This window comes from Adiantum capillus-veneris, chromosome 1, assembly GCF_014529385.1.
Source record: "Adiantum capillus-veneris isolate H3 chromosome 1, ASM1452938v2, whole genome shotgun sequence".
NCBI lineage: Eukaryota > Viridiplantae > Streptophyta > Polypodiopsida > Polypodiales > Pteridaceae > Adiantum > Adiantum capillus-veneris.
In genome coordinates this window covers 184778049-184794927 of record NC_140931.1, presented here as the reverse complement: position 1 = coordinate 184794927, position 16879 = coordinate 184778049, and the positions used below count along the sequence as shown (strand labels likewise).

The window sequence follows — 16879 nt, the reverse complement described above, 5'->3', positions numbered from 1 at the left end:
CCGGCTTATCTTCTAGCTGTCCTCGCTGTGCCTTTTTGGGGCACCTTGCACAGATGTGTCCTTTTTCCCCACAGTCAAAGCACTTCCCCTCTTTGAGATAATTTGTTCTCTGTTCCTCGGTCATTCGGGGTCGTGCATCCTTTTTCCTCCGGAACTTCCTCTTTCTTCTATTGTCATTTGTTGAGTTATGTCCACTCCTTGGGATCGAAACTTGGTCAGTGAGGTAAGTCAAGTTACCCGAATGCATAGCAAATCCCCGCTTAGCATGTCCCATCAATTGTTGTATGGACTCGAACTTCTGCTCAAGGCAGTTATCTCGGACCTCTTTGGGAAGTCCACAGCAAAACAACTCGATTTGCTGCTTAAAAGTGACCTCTTGAAAGAAGAGGCCGGTAGAAAAGCATCCCAAAACCTCTCACAATAAGCATCCAAAGTGTCAGCCTTGGTCATCCAAAGATGATTCCAAGTGGTCATCACATCGCGTTCGTACTCTTGAGTCAGCCAAGAAGAAATAAAGAGCCGTTTGAATTTTAACCACTAAGTAGGGGCTTCTTTCCGTAAAAGAAGAGTGGACTACCATGTTCGGGCATTTCCTTTTAAGAATGAGGCTATCCTCCTGATTTTTGAGTGCTCTGAATAGCGCCCTGCAAAGAATGCTATGTCAAACTGCTGAGTAAAGGCTAAAGCCTTGGGAGCATCTCGGAATCCTGAATAGGATTCAAACTTTACTAACCAACCACCTTCCTCAAATTCCTAGGTCTTTTTGCCCTTGTCCTCGAGAAAATCATATTGATTGGCTCTATAGAAGTGTTTCTTCTTTGCATAGAACATGTGATCATGGAAGTCCGAACTGTCAAAGAAGGATGAATCCTCAATAGAACTGTCACAAATGGGTCAGGATCTGCTCTTCTTTGCCTTCTTCTTGTTCTTTCCAAAACTTTGATTCTTCCTTCGCTTTTTGCCTTTTCTGTCCTCCTCGCTTGAATTGGAAGAGGAAGAGCTATCCGAACTGTCAGAAGAAGAAGAAGAACTAGGTAGTCCTTCGAAACGTACATGCTTCTTCTGTTTTTGAGCATTTGCAAAAGAAGATTGACGGCCCAAATAACCGGGGTAGTCAGTCCCCTTGTTCCGCTCTTTCAATTGTTACTTCGATAGCTTCTTTGCTTCCAAAAGTTGGTTGATTCGTCTTTCAACGACGTCATTAAGTTCTTCCTCAGTAAACATCCTTGGGGTAGGAGGTTTCTTGAGGGCCGGTTTTATGGGTGAATCAATGGCTTTCTGCCAATGTCTATGCACTTCATCAATCGGGTGCCGGGTCAAAAATTAAGCATAGTGTGGATCCTTTTCAAATTGGAGCATCTGCTTTGCGCACTCGTCAACCTGCTATTGACGTTGCATCTCCATAAGCTAATATTGTGTAGGCCAAGGTGGCCCGCACTCGTGATCTGCTAATCTATTCGAATTCTCCGTATTCCCTCCCGTTCTCGAGGTGGCAAGAGGAGTCGTCTGATTTCTGCATGAATCCATGTGTGTCCCGAGAAAAGGGATCGGATTTCCCAATAGAAGAGAAATAAGCTCTAATACAATTGTAGCAAACTTGGACACCCCAAGTCTGGAATCTGTCGAGACACGAGAGAGGGATTCACTTTAAACACTTCACAATTTCAATTGAGTCGACATGCCCCGGCGTAGTTTTGTGCCTAGAGAGATTGGCCCCAAAGACCTGTGCCCCTTTCGGTATTTCTTTTTGTATTAATAATTGAGTAAAGTACAGATGCTGTCACAAGACGGGCACCACGTGCCAATAGAAAAGAACAGACTTTTAGCACTTCAATAACAACTGAACTGAAAGAGAGAGACGACACGCGACACGAAGTGGCGGAATTCTACCACTGAGAGTATTGGCCCCAAACCTTGGCGCCCCTTTCGGTATTTCTTTATATTGCATCAACACAATACAAGCCGGCACTCCAGACTTTGCACCTTCTCCAAGAAACATGCCAGAGAATGAGCCCTAACCTCATATTTAAAGGCCCTAGGCCCCAAAAGCAGTTTACAGTAAAAAGCCTTCAAACTCAAAAGCATCTGGCCCAAAAGCAAAGCCAAAAAGCTGCCATCGTAAATCACGGAAATCCGTACAGCCTGCCACGTCATCAGCCAACACAAAACGCGGAAATCCACCACGTCATCAGTCTTTCTTGTGTGTGTGGGTCCTGCTTTATTTTAATCCTTTATGTCACTTGGGGCCCCATCGGACGGGGTCCCATAAGTTGGTAGGACTTCTTCTTCTTCTGCTACTTGTTCTTCTTAGGGTTTAGGCCCCTCGGCCGACATCTGCAAGACACGTCAACAGTTTGTTACATCTCCCCTTCTTGAAAGAGAGTAATCGTCCGCGATTGTAGCATATCTGCAAAACAACTCAAGTTAGCTAAAAAAATTTATGAGGGACAATCAGTTTGCTCTTTTTATTAAGAAGTTAGCTTCTCCTTTCTGCTCTTTTGATCAAGGAGTTAGCTTCTCCTTTCGACTGTTTTGATCAAGGAGTTAGCTTCTCCTTTCGTCCAGATCGGAACTCTTGATAATCCGGCGTAGTAAAATTAGCCATCACACCCAGACCGTACTGATCTTCCATGGGTGTCTTGATGCACTAAAATTACATACCCAGGCAATCTCATCCAATCAGGTATATTCAGTAGTTGGCACATCACAATGCAGCACAAATGCTCACATATGCATGTTACAAGACATAGAAACATAAAGTTGCCGATGAACACTCCTCCCGCATAACCTAATAAGGTCCGAGCCGGGAGATATTCAATGACTCCCTCATCACTCCTCCCGCATAACCTAAAAAGGTCCGATCCTCGAGATATAGAGGCCTTTTACAACCAAACGCCCCCCAGACCGTAGCCTGCGTCGTTTGGAGGTGCTGAGAGTAACCACTGCTCAGACTTCTTAATACTCCTCCCGCATAACCATCCAGGTCCGGGCCGGGAGTCACAACAACAATACTCCCCCCGTAAATAACCACAAGGATCCGGGCCATGAGTAAAAAAAAAACAGCACTTTTCAATCATTCAATACCCCCCTCCCCCCCCCCCCGCAAATAACCACAAGGGTCCGGGCCATGAGTATGAACAAGCAGTCTCAAAACATAATTTCTCATTACTCCACTCGGGAGTAAAATCACCAATCATTGAAACCAGAATCAAACCAGAGTCAAACAATTCAAATCGGCACCAAGACAGGTTTAAAACAGATAGCATCCATTTCAAACAGATTCCAAACAGGATCACCAAACAAGTTCTCAAATAGATTTGAAACTTAAAAAGCAATCTCGACATCAGTCGAGCTCGAAAAGTCGACTGACTTTCCATCCTGAAACCTGCATCAAAAATTAGGGTTAGGTTCCTTCCATAAGGTCGTAGACAACCACAGCATGGTTCGTCAGCTCTTGGACAGACAGTGTTCGTCTGGCGGCGATGGTAGTCCCAAGACATAACAATCGCACCAGACCTCCAAGGTCATCTGCTCGTGAAGAGACATCTACTGGGAGATGTCGAGAAACTTCGAGTTATAATCTGCTAGGGTTTCAATGGCAAGCATTTCAGGATACCCCACTCTGCCAGAAGCTGCACTCCGAAGGAAGATGTCAGAAACCATATAACTTCGAGCAAAAAAAAAATTTCCTTGAAAGCTTGCCAAGTACTTGGAGTATGCTGCTTGGTAGCTGTAGACATCAACATCTGCATGGCACTGCTTCTGAGAAAAACAGTGACTTGAAACAAATTTGGATCCTTCTCTTGCAAGTGATCTTAATTGGCTTATGCCCTGTAAGACATGAGTGGTGAAGACGGGAGTGCGCCCGATGTGCGATGAAGTAAGGGTGGGAGTGGCTAATAAGTCCGGGTTAAAGGGCAAAAATACCTCAAATAAAATTCCAAAAGCTGTCTGCTCTTTTATAGGACCGATATGCTTTCAGAAAAGGACACGCCTGATGCTCTGATACCACTGTCACAAGACGGGCACCACGTGCGAATAGAAAAGAACAGACTAAACAGACTTTTAGCACTTCAATAACAACTGAACTGAAAGAGAGTGTCACGTGACACATCCAACCCTATATGTCCGTGGACAAGCTACAGTATAACAGGGTTCCGTCAGTCCAGTCAATCTAGATTAGAAGTGATCTGACACTTTTGTGAGTCTATTCGTGGGGAATTTTCCAATGCATTTAGACTATTTTACCTATTTTTGACATTTTTCACTTATTATTTTTAGGTGACTTTTGTTGGAAAGTAGGTAGGGCAAATTGAGTAAGTTTGTATATAAGCAAACCTAGACTAGCACAAAATGGTAGAAGAGCCAGCAAGAGCTCCACGCTCAACAGGCACCTTCTCAGCAGACCCCCCCCCCCCCCCCCAGGAGACCTAGCGTTTTTGGAGCAGAGCCATCACCTAGCGTTTTCATCGCTGGGTCAGCCGGCGATTTGCCTTTGCAGATTTCGACGACAACATACCACAGGCTTAGCGTTTTGCATCAGATCTTCACCGCAAGAATGTCTCAGCCCTAGCGTTAGTAAAAGCCACCATCAACATCCAATTCTGGCCTAGCGTTTTCAGCAGGTACAATCTCAGCATGCAGCGTTTTTCAGCCATGAAGAACCTGCGAATTCATCCCTAAGAGAGTAGCAGATTCAGCCCGAAAGGACCATCAGTTTCAGCCCTTAAGACCCTGCAGTTTCAGCCCTAAGGAAGTGCAGATTTTTAGCGTCAAAGACCTACAGAAACAGTCCCAAAATTAGCGTTTTTGGACTAGTCGCAAATTTGAGCCCACAGCGTTTTTGGACAGCAGATACAAGATTGCAGATTTCAGCCCTTAGGACGGTGTCATCATCCCCGTCTTCATCATCGACATAGCCTAGACTTGCATCAGTCACATGCATTCAAATTGTACCAGTTTGTGCAATCATAAGTAGACCACTCTCGCTGACGAGAGTGGGGCCTTCGGAGGAGGGTTTTACAACGTCTCGTGTCATATCTCTCTTCTCTCTCTTATCTCTCGGTCTCATACACTTACACACACAGTGTCCATTCACTTTGTTTGTGATCATAGCATTCTCTCATTAAGAACGGAAGGCTCTCCCTTCCATAAGAACAAAAGGAACCTTGAGCACAGTTCGGAGCACTCATCTTGAGCAAAGCGCAAACATTCATTCCGCTACACCTAACATTGGTATCAGAGCTTTGGCAATGTTCTGTATCCCTCAAGGAAAGAACCACAAGAATCACAAGAATTTTTTTTGCTTGTTGAGGTCGCACAAACCCAAGTTCGCTTGGGCGTGTCGATTCCTAATCGTGTTTTCGAAGAGTGACAGGAATCCCAGGAAAGAAGGGCTTGTCCAGCCTCCCCTTGTGTCTCTTTTCACTCATTGAGAGCGGACCATGCACTTAGCGGCAGGCCAATCGACGTGAGGTGGAAAAAAGCAACCTTGGTGTGAGCGCAAGGCCGCCAAGGGGTGTGCCCGCGGAAAAGAGAAGAACTCGGGTAAAGAGAAGATCCTTCTCAAACACGGTTTGCAAGCGAAAGAAAACCTCAAGAACCTCAAGACCCTCAAGAACCCAAGAACCCAAGACCCACAAGAACTCGAGTTCCTTGTGAACTTAAGAACCAAAGATCATAGTGCATGGTCCTCATCCGAAGCGGAATGGATACTTCGCATACAAGTGATGAGCATGGGAGTGGCGAAGAACTTTTCCCACCAGGAGGCTTTCCCGATCCTCCCCCTTCCCCATCTACGCCATGAGTTGTACCAAATTCTATGGAGGAGATGGTCAAGTCGATGATGGAGATGATGGCACAACAACAAAAAACGAATCGAGTTGCGTTGGCACAACTAGCAAGAAAAGCAAAACAACAAGAAGCCAAGGACCACGAGCGCGAAGAAAGAAACGAAAGTATTGCCATCCAACAAGAAGCCTCTCGCATTGCTTTAGAACGCGAGCGCGATGAACGAAACGAAAGAAAAGCACAAAGAAAGGCCAAGCGTGAAACTCAAAGAGTGGCCTTGGAGGCCGAGCGTGAAGCTCAAAGAGTGGCCTTAGAGGTCGAGCGTGAAGCTCAAAGAGAACTACGTACTCAAGAATTGGTTCGACAAGTACTTACCTCAAAGTCCGAACCAGCCAAAGATCGTGGGATTTCCTCAAAGAGAACTACGCACTCAAGAATTGGTTCGACAAGTACTTACCTCAAAGTCCGAACCAGCCAAAGATCGTGGGATTTCCTTAAGTGGCGCAAGCCACGATGCGGATTCCAACAATCCAGTCACAGAGAAGTTGACTTTCAATAAGTATGATGGTAAGATGGATGCTACGGTTATTCATTCTTGGTTGCATCAATTTAATGTTTATTTTGCGACAACTAACAAGACAGGAAATAGCAAAGTTTTGACGGCAGCCATGTACCTTGCCGATGATGCCATCAATTGGTACCACGCATAGCAAGAGACACAGCTAGCCGCGCACCTAGAGGAAGCCGACGAATTCACGCCCCTTTCCTTCAATTGGGCTGATTTCCAAGACAAGCTCAAGGCGTGGTTTATGCTACCTCAGTACCTTGCATGATTGAAGGATGATTGGCGCGCTCTCAAGCAAAATGGTATGCCGGTTATGTCTTTTTCTAATCGTGTTTTGCAGCTAGGTACCCAATTACGCAAGTCGGATGATGAACGCAAAGAGGTATTCCTTTTTGGGTTAAACAACTATATCAAGTTTGATGTAGAAGTCTTCGACCCAATCGATCTCAACAAAGCGGTAGCGATTGCTCTCGCACAAGAGATGAAGCACAACAAGGGAAAGCCTAAGGAGAACAAGACTTTCACAAGTACCTCGCAGACTTCTCAGAACCCTCAGAACGGTAAGAACAGTAAGAACGGTAACTCTTCTAACCACTCTTCCAACAGTCTCTCAGAAAAGAATTCTTCCACTGAACCTAAGGGTAAGGCTAACACAATTGCTAAACCTAAGCTTACTCCATATGAAAAGGTAGCACAAGGAATTGTAGAAGGATACATCACGTCAGGAGAGCAAAGCACTTATTCTAAGGAAGGTCGTTGTTTTCATTGTCACATTAAGGGTCACATAAAAAGAACATGTCCTAAGCTTGAATCGAATGAATCTAAAGAATCCACAGAACCCACTTCCTCTGTCAATGCAATTACTGATAACACGAGTGTGCCCCAAGTTTCTCTTGACCCTCCCATTGATGATTCTCTCATTAAATGTTAAGGTCAGGTGTCGGGGCAGCGTTTTGTCATATTGTTTGACCCAGGTAGGTAGTATGCATGATGTGATCAGTCCCTCTCTTGTTGAGAGAGCCCGCCTAGAAGTTAGTCAAAAATCTCCTCTCGAAGTCTCTGGCTTTGTTCCCGGTATGGACTCTCTCATCACGCAGGAGTGTCTTGGTGTGTTGTTTACAATTCAACAAGCTGCCTTCAGTAGAAGATTTTTTGTCTCTCCTCTCTCAGGATGTGATATGATTTTGGGCATTCAATGGTTTCGTGATATTAACCCTCTCATTGATTGGGAGGCTAACACTTTCACTCTCTATGCCAAAAGTGATTCTCCCATTGTCATTCGTGGAGAGGACTATAACCGGCCCGTACAACGTAGAGGGCGGTGTTAACTTTACACAGAGCACTGAGAAGGGAAGAGAACACAGTTACGTCCAGCGACTAGAATGTCACTGCGCACACGAGACCGACACCCTGTAGGCCCCAAAGACTGGCGCCCCTTTCGGTATTTCTTTATTCAAATTAAGGTAGACGATCCGACCACTTAGCACAAGCTTTCACAAAGCTGTCCAAACCTGGCGAGGGCTGAAAACGCAGGTTTTCGACCGGATTTCGACAGCATAACGGCGCAAAAACCCCTCTAGGTCAAAAACACTTGTCTAGGACGGATTCCCTCGATATCTGGAAGCTTTCTGGTGAGCTGTCACAGAAATTCAGCAGGCTGTAATTCTCTGTTTTTCACTGCCGGGAGCCCAAAAGCCTGTACACGCATCCCAAGGCTCTCACGAGGCTCCCCCGATGTTCCCTTGCAGTTTAGGTGCGAAACCCTAAACCTGCAGAAAAACACAGCAGGCTGTAATTCCCTGTTTCGGATCGTTTTTAGCGGAGCGAACACGCCTACGCGTGTCCCAAGGGCTCCCGCACGCAATGGGACAGTTCCCCTATGAATTGGACGAGTTTTCACGCGAGAAAACTCTCCAAACTCGCAATCTTTCGTGATAGAACTGTGCGTACCTATGGGGGATTAGCAATTAGCTAATCCGGTTCCTGTTCAGAAGGCTCTTGCCTTGGCAAACGCGCATAAACCCCCAGAACTGTACATAGGTCAAATGAGAAGCCCACTAGTGGGGCATAACATACTGTACGTAGGGGAGAAAGAGAGCAGTATGTAGCGTGCGGGGCATCACTCCCGTCACCATACTGTGCATAGAGGGCAAGGTAAGCATTCCATAGCTTCTGTACCTGCTACAATCCACCTGAGACTGAAAATGGCGCCCCCTTTGTTGATATGCAGCTCGTTTTTGCCTCCCAGTGTGGCAGAATCGCTCACAGGCTGACACGTCGCCCAGTTTCCGAGTTTGGGCTTTCCCTGCTAAAAATATCTCAACTGGTGCGTCAGTTGACTTGGCAGCAGAGCAATAAAATGTTCCCCTTGTCATTCCAGAGCTAATGACGCGAACACATTTTCCGGTCAAAAATAGCAGTTCCCTAAATTTTAGGAGATGCTTCCATGGCGTCCCTATCGGGCTCCTGACCATCATTGAAGACTACCATTTGACCAACATCTACAATGTGGGTTAATTTACTAGCCCCTTTCAACTTATAAAGTTGCAGTGACTTGACGAGTGGCCCAAATTCCAGTTTGGCGCACACGAGCTTCCATAATCATCAGAATTCAGTGCTAACTGGCCCAGGCAGTCCCTGTCTGACCGACCTAGATCCCCGATGTGAGAAACCCATTTGGCTGCAGCCGTTTCACACTGGCCATGCAATGTCCACTTGCACCTTTTCAAGGGTTTTGGGACAAACAAGTAAAAATAAAATAAATATATCTGATACTTATTTACGGAAGGCAACAGGAAAAATACACCTCCTGGTGACAAGGACATTGTTCATTCTCCCTCTCTCATTGCTAATATGCAAGACAAGATTGAAAAGATTCAGGAGAAGGAGACTCTCTCAGTCTCTTCTTCTCCAAAACATGACACACAGGATTTGCATGATTGTGAGAAGCATGATGATTTGAATGATAATGATGAGCATCATGATTTGCATGATCAAGATGTGATTTCTCACAAGCATGATGATTTGCATGATCAAGATGTGATTTCTCACACACATGATGAGTTGCATGAAGAAGATGTGATTGTTCACAAGAAAGATGATATGTTAGTGGATACTTTTTCTAGCGAAGCTAACCTCGTTGCAGATTCGATCAATCACGAAGGATCGACCTTGGCTCTCGAGCCTAGGTCCAAAGAACCCCTTCAGGAAGAACCGATCTTGGCTCTCGAGCCTAGGTCCAAAGAACTATTACAGGAAGTATTATGTGTTCGCATGATTGATACGCACGCATTGTTCGAGTGTTTCATTCATGATCGTTTCCCGTATTTTAGTCAGCGTCTTTATGTGATCCCTTTTGTTAGGCATGACATATTGTACGTTGAGCACGTTTCGCTCATGAATGAGCACGAATGTATGTGGATTGTTCATGAAAAGCTGAAAAGTATACATTCAAGGAAGTCACATTCCATGTCTCTTCCTTGGCACAACACTTTTGAAGAAAGAGCACATGACAGTATGAGCACCAAGCATGGGCATTTCCGTTGTGAATTGCCACAGTTGATTGCTCTAGATCATAAGAGAAAGATTCAATCTCATTGTTTGTGTGTGTGTCGTGAACGGTTTGGCACTCCGTCTATTGGTTCATCTACATTGCATGCATAGTCTTTTAGGAAGACAAGATCTTTTCCACTCACTTTACATGGAATGGGTATGTTCATGGTTTTGTGTTGGAAATGGTTTCAGGAATTTTCAACCATGGAGATTCTTGAAGAAGAAAGAACCAGGTCTCTAGACGAAGTTGAAGCATCAAAGGAGCCACAGGAAACTTTGTGTCGCTTTCGGCGCGGCCCAAAGAAGCAAGCGTTGCAGACCTTTATGAAGTTCAAGTACCGCACAACCCACACACCAGAGTGGGCCGGCGAAGAGTCCCTTCCAGGATTACGTATGCTATTGGAGATCTCCCTCGACGCCATACAGTTCGGTACCAGTACCTCACTTTGAAAAGGAGGGGATGTCACGTGACACATCCAACCCTATGTGTCCATGGACAAGCTACAACATAACAGGGTTCCGTCAGTCCAGTTAGTCTAAATTAGAAGTGATCTGACACGTTTGTGAGTCTATTCATAGATCGTGCATGCCCAGTCACTTGGTGTAGATGCATATCCTCTAGTTGCACACAGCATGATCATAAGCATTCCCACCAGAATTCATCAGAATCCTTCAGGGGAATTTTCCAGTAAATTTAGCCTACTTTACCTATTTTTGACATTTTTCACTTATTATTTTTAAGTGACTTTTGTTGGAAAGTAGGTAGGGCAAATTGACTAAGTTTGTATATAAGCAAACCTAGACTAGCACAAAATGGCAGAAGAGGCAGCAGGAGCTCCACGTTCAACAGGCACCTTCTCAGCAGAACCCCCCCAAAGGAGACCTAGCGTTTTTGGAGCAAAGCCATCACCTAGCATTTTCATCACCAAATCAGCAAGCAATTTGCCTTTGCAGATTCTGGCGACAGCAGACCACAGGCTTAGCGTTTTGCATCAGATCTTCACCGCAAGAATGTCTCAGCCCTAGCGTTAGTAAAAGCCACCATCGCCATCCAGTTATGGCCTAGCGTTTTCAGCAGGTACAACCTCAGCATGCAGCGTTTTTTTCAGCCATGAAGAACCTGCAAATTCAGCCCTAAGAGAGTGGTAGATTCAGCCCAAAAGGACCATCAGTTTCAGCCCTTAAGACCCTGCAGTTTCAACCCTAAGGAAGTGCAGATTTTCAGTGTCAAAGACCTACAGAAACAATCCCAGAATCAGTGTTTTGGACTAGTCGCAGATTTCAACCCATAGAGTTTTTGGACAGTAAATACAAGATTGCAGATTTCAGCCCTTAGGACGGTGTCGTCGTCATCGACATAGCCTAGACTTGCATCAATCACATGCATTCAGTTTGTACCAGTTTGTGCAATCATAAGTAGACCACTCTCACCGACGAGAGTGAAGCCTTCGGAGGAGGGTTTTACAACGCCTCTGGTGTCGTATCTCTCTTCTCTCTCTATCTCTCAATCTCATACACTTGCACGCACAGTGTCCATTCACTTTGTTTGTGATCATAGCATTCTCTCATTAAGAACGGAAGGCTCTCCCTTCCATAAGAGCAAAAGGAACCTTGAGCACAGTTCGGAGCACTCATCTTGAGCAAAGCGCAAACATTCATTCCGCTGCACCTAATAGAGAGAGACGACACGGGACACGGAGTGGCGGAATTCCACCCCAGAGAGTATTGGCCCCAAACCTTGGCGCCCCTTTCGGTATTTCTTTATATTGCATCAACACAGTACAAGCCGGTACTCCAAACTCTGCACCTTCTCCAAGAAACATGCCAGAGAATGAGCCCTAACCTCATATTTAAAGACCCTAGGTTCCAAAAGCAGTTTACAGTAAAAAGCCTTCGAACTCAAAAGCATCTAGCCCAAAAGCAAAGCCAAAAAGCTGCCAACGTAAATCACGGAAATCCGTACAGCCTGCCACGTCATCAGCCAGCGCAAAACGCGAAAATCCGCCACGTCATCAGTCTTTCCTGTGTGTGTGTCCTGCTTTATTTTAATCCTTTATGTCACTTGGGGCCCCATCGGACGGGGTCCCCATAAGTTGGTAGGACTTCTTCTTCTTCTGCTACTTGTTCTTCTTAGGGTTTAGGCCCCTCGACCGACATCTGCAAGTTAACTCCATTCTTCAGGGCTTTGACACGTCAACAGTTTGTTACAAATGCCCTTGGGTCGTCTCTGCTCACCGGCTCGTCAACGCACACTGAGCCAGAGAAGACCCAAAGGATTTATTTAAAGGTTGTAGGCCTAGAAAAACAGTTACATAAAAAGCTTTCAAACTCAAAAGCATAATGTCCCAAAAGCTTGCATTCAACTTCAACTAGCGCAAATTACAAAAATCCGTACGACCACAACATCAGCAGCCTAGCGCGTTTTACAAAAATTCCGTACGGTCAGCAGCATGAATCGCGGAAGTTCCTGCAGCCAGCCTTCGCTTTATTTTTCCTTATTCCTAGGTGTACCCAGGGCCCTGTCGGCAGATGCCCATAAGTTGGGACACCCTATAGCATGCCATGTCATAAGTTTGTGACACAAACAACAAGATGGGTTAGGATTGATAATCTTAACCCCCAGCCAACTTATGGGACCCCGTCCGATGGGGCCAAAAAATAAAGCCCTCATACACACAAATGACCCAATGTAGAGAACTAATGACGTGGCAGCCTGCTCTATGGACACACGGATTTTACGCTAACATGCTGGCATGGCAAACTTTACGAACGCCCGCATTTTACGCTACTGATGTGGCACTTGTATGGATTTCCGGATTTTGCGTTGGCAGCTTTTGGGCCCAGATGCTTTTAGATTGCATGCTTTTCATGTAAACTGCTTTTGAAAGGCCAATGGCCTATAAATACGTGGTGTGGGCTCTCTCTCTCTCTCTCTCTCTCTCTCTCTCTCTCTCTCTCTCTCTCTCTCTCTCTCTCTCTCTCTCTCTCTGGTATTCTACCGTGTGAAGAAGCAGAGCAGCGCCACAGAGTTATACACTATTCGAGCAATATAAAGAAATACCGGAAGGGGCCCCATTGTTTGAGACAAGTGCTCTCTTGGGGTGGAACTCCATCACTCCATGTCTCGTGTGCCGTGTTTCTCTTTCAATTCAATTGTTTTGAAGCGTCTAAAGTCTGTTCAATCTATTCTTTTCCGTTGGCACGTGGTGCCCTCCCGTTATAAATTGCTCCGAATAACTCTGACAAGATGGATACAAAGTGATAGCCGCAGGGGCTCTTATATAGTTTCCATAGAAAGTTGCCCAACCCAGCCCAAATAATTATGTCAAATACATAAGATGACTAACTTATTGAGTAGGCTATAAACTGAGCGCATTCATATGAGCTTCATAACTTTAACATAAACAATATCAAGGCATAGCCTAGCAAGGTCTATGTGTTGGATAAACATGAGAAGGTGCATACCAACACTAGATTGCTGTATTATGTGATCAAGCATAGTTGTGCAAGGTATGCTTCACCGAGCATACTATGGAACCATGTAATAAGTTGACAAGAACCAAAACTACACTGATCTATCAATGCAAAACAGTAGCACTTCGTGCTCTTGCGAAGATCCGAGCGTTGAAGATGGCGGATGAACCTACTACAAAGGATGCAAATCAGCAGTTCAGAGATGAGAAAAACGAGATCCTTTGACACCTACACAAGGAGCTTGAGAGTGTGAATCAACGGGTCAATCACGAGCACGACATATAGCATCGCCCTTCCCCCTGCAATTGCAAATACCCTCTTCGAATCACTCAAGAAAAACCTTGTCTCTATACTCATTGGAGGCTTCTTTGCCTTACTAATAATGGAAATACCCTTCAATAAGTGTAGGCCTAGAGGCAACATCCCGGGACCCAGATGAGAAGCTTGTCAAGAACTTGTGATCTTAAAATTTCACCACATATGGATTACATGTCAATGTCAATCTCTTGCGAAAGTGCACTGTATACATAACGACCAAAATGTTTTTAGAGTGTATGTCCTCAAATAACCTATTATCATGAATATCTATATGTATCCCAATGCCTTGTTAGAACCTTGCAATAAGTGCAATCTAAGATACAACATGCCTTACGGGAGCTTGTAAAGAGCTTGTAGTTTCAAATTCACACCACATTTGGCATACATATCATTCAAAGCATTACCGACCACAAATGTTTTTCAGCAGTCTCCAACAGAACCCTCCCAATAGCCCATGGCGTATATGTCATTCGAAGTGTTGCCATGCACAATGTTTTTCAACAATGGTCTGATGGTAGAACCATGCAATAAGTACAATCCATGAGATGACATCTCAAATAACTTGAATCCAACAAATGACATCTCAAAAGACAAGCTTGTCAATAATTCTTGCTCCCAAAGTACACCATGTATGTGCTTAAAATTAAATGCACGATATTTTTCACCAATATCCAATAGAACCCTCTAAAAAATTAATAGGTATTCCTAGTAGCTTCAAAAAAAATAAAAGATATTCCTAATTCAAAGATTCCCTTAAAAACAACAAAAATAATACGTTAGTCTATAGCACGTAGCAACTGGCAATGACGAAGCACGTAGATTTGCAACAGTAGTAACTGGGAAGGACTGATACAACATTGAGAGAGAAAGAGAGAGAAAAGACACTTTGAAGAGAAGAAAACGCTAAAGAAAAAATAATGGAGAAGAGAAATATCTCTTTATATCGACACAAAAGGTCTTTTGTCTTTCCACCTTCATATGTCTTTTGCCTTTCCACCCTCATATGTCTTTTGACTTTCCACTTTCATCCAAACCCATTCGATTCACAAGCGACCTATTTTTAGAGTATGATGGCCTTCAAGGCCTGCAAGTCAATGTAGGGTAGACTATCTCCACGGGAAGTGGACTCCAAGTAGTACGTACAGTCATCGAGGCCCTTGGCTGGATGATGACATGTGCAGTAAGATGAATTGGCGACAGTAGGAGGTGGGACAGTTGCCACACTGCAGGTTGAAGTGGCTCACTCTTTGTGTTATGCGATGCGCAACAGGATTAATTAGAAGACCACCACCACAATGTTGGCCCTTGTCCGTGAGATGACCAGCACCACAGTGCATGGGGCCTCCCAGCCGAAGGACACTGACCGGCCCCTGCAAGACGGAGAGAGAGAGAGAGAGAGAGAGAGAGAGGGAGATTTTGCTCAAAACGCTTACTTGGCAATGGAGGTGACGGTGCATAGGAGCAGTCGAAGATGCGCTGAGCAAATTAGAAGGCCGCTTCTAATCTGCAGTTTTCGAAGAACGTGATTGTATGTAAGGGGGAATTCAGACTGCCCGCCCAGAGAATGGTTTCATTCGTCCTGACTCCTAACAGGGAACAGAGTTCGATCACTCAACGCCACACATAAAAAATATGCAGCCTACACCAAAAATCTGTAGATCGCAGCGTTCGATCGCTCAATGCCACTGAAAATTTGACGTTGCCTACTCAAAAGACATCCTTCCACCTGTTGATGCCATTGCGGAAAATGTACCTTCTGCATGCTGTGTGAATGTTTGAGTGTGGAAGAGGCGACAACGGGCTCACCACTTGTAGGCAGTCTGAATCCTCCCTAAGGGGGGCTTGACCTCATCTCCCATCCCAAGCTCTCTCTCTCTCTCTCTCTCTCTCTCTCTCTCTCTCTCTCTCTCTCTAACTCTGAGGGTAGTTTCTAAATTCCTCTTCTTCTCTGGTGTGTGGGTGGGTGTCTGAGTGTGTTAATAAAAAGAGGAAAATGGTATAACATTTCTATCACCCAAGTGTGGTAGATTGGTTATGCCATTTCCCTCTTCAATAACAAGTTTTGAGTTCAACTTTCATCGGATAGATTGAGGTCTCTTGGGATAGTTTCCTACAATGTTAAAATCCTCTTCTTCTCGGGTGTGTGTATGTAACTGTGTTAATAAAAAGAGGAAAAACGTGGCACGATGACTTGAGTTCAAGACTAATCAAATACATTTTTGAGGCCTTTCTGGAATGTCCCTGGATGTTAAAACTTATGTTTGCTTGCCTTCTTCTTCTACTCTCTCTCTCTCTCTCTCTCAAACTCCTTCTCTCTCTATCTTTGAGGCTTCTTGGGATTGTTCCTACTTCAACATGCCATATTTGTTTGCAAATGATTCCATTAAGGAGGTAGTGTCATGGAGGAGATTCCTAGCTGGTGGGTTCTTGTATGTGTTGATTCTTTATATCGCAAGTGTGGTAGATTTGTTTTCCATTTTCCATCGCATATGAGGCTTTGAGTTCAAGTATCCCGAATGGTTTGTTTCAAGGGCATCTTGAGATTGCTCATATAATGCTTTAAGTTTCTCCTCTCTCTGTCTCTCTCTCTAGATTGTTTCTATGATGTTGAAACATCTGTTTGTCTTGGGTGTGTGAGTGTCACATGTGTGAAGAAAAGAGTAAATTGAATCCCGTTTCTATCAACCAAGTGTGGAAGATAGATTAGTTCCTACGATACTAAAACTTCTCTTCTCTTCCCTTCTCCTTCTTCTTCATCTTCTTCCTCTCTCTCTCTCTCTCTCTCTCTCTCTCTCTCTCTCTCTCTCTCTCTCTCTCTCTCTCTCTCTCACACACACACACACACACACACACACACACCCTTTTAATCAACCAACTATGGAATATTGGTTATCCCAATTTTGATTGTTGTTGCTTTCCTTCTTCTTCTTTTTCTTCTTCTCCTCCTTCCCCCCCCCCCCCCTCTCTCTCTCTCTCTCTCTCTCTCTCTCTCTCTCATAAAGATGTTTTCCCTCTTTCTTTTCTTTAAGAAACTCGAAAATGAATAAAAGTTGCTTCTCTCAAACCCCCTTGTAAGGTTTGATGTCGAATAACCTTTCTATCAACCGTGGATGATTGGTTATCCCAATTTTGATTGTTCATGCGATGTTAAAACTTCTCTTCCCTTCTACTTCTCCTCCT

General features: G+C 44.6%; 1 protein-coding gene across 2 annotated transcripts in view; it reads right to left on the bottom strand.

The window, feature by feature from the left end:
• LOC147466149 (uncharacterized) overlaps nt 1-15311 on the bottom strand; it is a 103961-nt gene extending 88650 nt beyond the window's left edge. Inside the window, exon 1 of one of the 2 annotated variants that reach the window (XM_086524411.1) lies at nt 15133-15311. The gene's annotated coding sequence lies outside the window, so the exon portion shown is untranslated. The remainder of the gene's footprint in view (nt 1-15132) is intronic. The other variant, XM_086524414.1, reaches the window with a different exon arrangement.
• Between the last annotated feature and the right edge of the window lie 1568 nt (nt 15312-16879).